Here is a 3,593-nt window from a genome sequence, read left to right as displayed (position 1 = left end):
ATCATATCAGTGTTGTGAAGTTCTGTCATTTTAGTGTGTTAATTTCAGTCTCTTTGTATTTTCTGCTTCCTGTTTTATTTTGTAGTCTGGTTTTCCCTCTGTGTTTTCAGCTTCTCGGGTGTGTCACTTCCTGTCCTGGTGATTGTCTTCCACCAGTCCTCATGTGTTTGCCTGGATGCCAGACGAACTTAGCCTCGCCCACAACATTTGAGGTCGGGAAGTTTGGTCTGGAGTCGCTCCGTTGGGGAGAAACTATGCCCGAACAGAAGCTGTTCGGGCCAATCAAATTGTCAGGGCGTGCTTTATACGATGATGGACAGATGATCAACAGTAACGTAATCAACCACCTTATCAAAGTGCGCTTGGGTTGAATTCGTTTTCAACAAACATGCCTGGAGAGCTGAGATGTGTAGATGCTGCCATTGAGTCTGTTTTAGGAGACATCAACAGTGCATTCATTTTGAAAGAGGAACAGAGAAACGCGATCAAGGCATTTGTAGATCGAAAATATGTTTTTGCTGTCCTTCCTACGGGATTCGGAAAAAGTTTAATCTATCAGCTGGCCCCGATGGTCGCGAAGAAGATGGGACACGGGAATGTCGCGTTCCAACAGTGTTATTAAGCTCTTACAGGACCGACAAATGCGATACGATTAGTTTGATGTGTTGTGGAGCTGTAATCCTAAAAGGAGAACTTGTTCGTACGTGCATTCACCTTTACTGTAACTGACTGCTACACCTGCCACTTTATGAATACTGTTTTATTCTGTTATTTTGTGTTGGGCCTAGTGTTTTACCTTGTTAGTGTTTTGTTTCCGTCTAGTTTTAGACGCTCTTTATATTAAATACTATTTTTGTTAAAACCTCTGCATCCTGGGTCCATCTCCTTCCAAAAACCCTGACAAGTGTATTATCAAGGAATGAAATGCAAGATTTAGTCTGGTTCAAGGTTGTGTGTCTAAATAGTAATTTGTCATATAATATGAAGTCAAATGTCCTGTGCTCTATTAGATTTTTTATGGATTTAACTAAATGAAAGCTACGTTCTATTTCAACAGGTCAGATTGAATTAAAATTTATATTTGAAAAGTCATCTCAAAGTTACTAAATGTTTCCCCAGTGTGCAGTAGGGAAAAAAACTGTCTGCCTGATTAACCATGAAATGAATAATCCATAGTGACGGAGGGTCTTCATGCTCCTTTCTCCTCTGGAAAAATCCATTTGACATTTTCACCAGAGAACTTCGCAGGGACAGAGATGTCGTAAAGGAAGGATTTAAAAAACGCAATGTTGTCAAGAGATATTCTCTATTCACAGGAGGAAACCACTGGGGTGGATCACAGCAGTTACTGTCAGTCGGTACATACATTAAATTCTTGTTTTGTTTGTTGTCCAATGATAACAACAGAAAATACATTCCAAAACTCTGGTAAGAAAGGAAACCCTGGTTTGTATAGGACGAACCAGGGTGTGAAATATTCACAGTCAGTGTTACCTATTCACTATGAATTCCTGAAACACGGAGGATGGATACGTTGTGATGGGGCACAACCCTAACAGACAGCCTTCTCCACAGGGCCGGGGGGAGCTGAGGAGGGGGAAGTTCTAAATTATGAAGCACTAAAAAACGGAATAAGTGGAATAACCAAATTGAAAGAAACTAACACACAAATCTGGGACACCACAAGACCTCTCTGCCAGGACTCCTCTGCTTTAAAAAAAAATAGAAGAGAGAAAAAAAGGAAAGATATAGTTCGTTCTGTACAGCTTTCCACTTCTCTACCTACCTGCACAAACACATGCACACACATTATACACAACAAAATTCCCTCACTTACACATACACAGGAATCCAAAACATTTGTTTTACATCTATTCTTCTATCCTTTTGCTAGAGTATATTTCATCTAATGTTTGACCCTTATGTTAATTCTGTCATGTTAGCTGCATAGGCAGCTAAGGCCAAACCGAGATCAAATAGTCTGGTCTACAGAGAATTTCCGTGATTGGCATTGCCAGCCGGTCCCGCCTTTATTGCTGTTGCCTTGCAAAGCTGGAGTTGAACACACTGAGAAAGTCTTAATGCCCCTTGGTTTCTTTAAACATATACAGTTAGCTGTTTAGGTGAGTTAAAGCGAGATGCTCAAGATTCGGATGTGTCGTTGTTTGCTGGTGCCATTTCTCAAAAAAGGTTTGTCACTGAAGCGCACTGATGCCTGGGATAGGTTGGGCAGGGAAGGATCCATCTGTTTCTCACGGATGAAAGGACACATTTGATGGCTGCATTTGAAGGAATGTTCAAAATCAGTCTTCAAATGCAGCCTCAGCAGGGTGCGGCCCCTGAAATAAGATACACCTAATGACAAAGCCAGGAGAACAGATAAAGAGAGGAAGTAAAAAAAAAAAAGTTCATATAAAAATGTGTCAAAATATAAATCAAACGTGCACAAAAGTCTTCCAAATGTTCTTTAGCAGGGATCAGAAGCGTGACAAAAAAACATATAGTTGCATCATTATATTGTCTACCTTTGGGATTTATGTAACTCCTTCCTCAACCAGTATATTTCGACTTTGGCTTTGGCCTTACATCATAAAATTAAACTTTCCTCCATCCAAATACTGAAACGGTGCTAATATTCATTTCCGTTAAACAGGAATAAAATAAAATAAGACTGTAATTGGATTAGATTGAATCCGCATCAATTGATCTTTGAAATAGAGTGCTCTGAATATCTCCAAGTTTACTTTGAACTCAAAGAGCTGTTTGGTCCCTCCACACTGTGAGGTCCAATAGTCTGAGATGTCTCAGACTGAATTTGAAAAGGTCACCTTCGATGTGTCAAACGTCACTTTGAAATGACAAAACAAGTTACCAATGATTGTAGCCTCCTGTATCTAGAAAACGAGGGGCTGATCTTGAAACCTAATGTGGCCGCAATGACTTTTAGCTAATCTGCAAACATTGTTCTTCAGAGAAAATTGCATAATCTTATTTAGCAAAGTGGTTAATCTACAGCAAATGTTCAAATCTCCAAAATTTGATTTTTCTTTTTGAAAAAAAAAACAGGTGGCATTTAATGCCGACACAAAGAGAAAGGGGTGTTTAATAGTATCCTCTCTCTGAATATAAAGCTAACAAAAAGCAATTTAAGGTGATGTTTTCGTGCCAAAGATGGAACTCGAGGAACATATGAAAAATGCAGTCATCACAGTAATAACTTGGTGAGAAATCAAACGTTCCTCTGCTCCCCTGACGCAGAAGACACAGCTCCACAGAGCTCCTTCAAGTGTTACTGCAAAAAAAAAGGTCCAACAGTGTGCAGTGAGTGATAAATGCGATTTACAACACATGCACAAGATGCCAGGCAGAGTGAGCGGAAGTCATCGTTGTACTGTGTTACACGTACTTATGTCCTATTGTAGTGACAGACAAGTTTGTGTCCATGCACCAAAACAGAACCTCCAGCATCATTACTGGCTCAATATGAAATGTGCTGGCCCGGAAATGCATCGAGGCTCACAAAAGCTAAGCTACTGCAGTTAAATAAATATATAAAGACTCATATCTCAGTCAGAGACATCATCTGACCTGAG

Source organism: Pleuronectes platessa, chromosome 1 (genome assembly GCF_947347685.1).
Source record: "Pleuronectes platessa chromosome 1, fPlePla1.1, whole genome shotgun sequence".
Taxonomy (NCBI): domain Eukaryota; kingdom Metazoa; phylum Chordata; class Actinopteri; order Pleuronectiformes; family Pleuronectidae; genus Pleuronectes; species Pleuronectes platessa.
The sequence above is the reverse complement of the archived record's forward strand: the minus strand, read 5'-3'. Positions refer to the sequence as shown.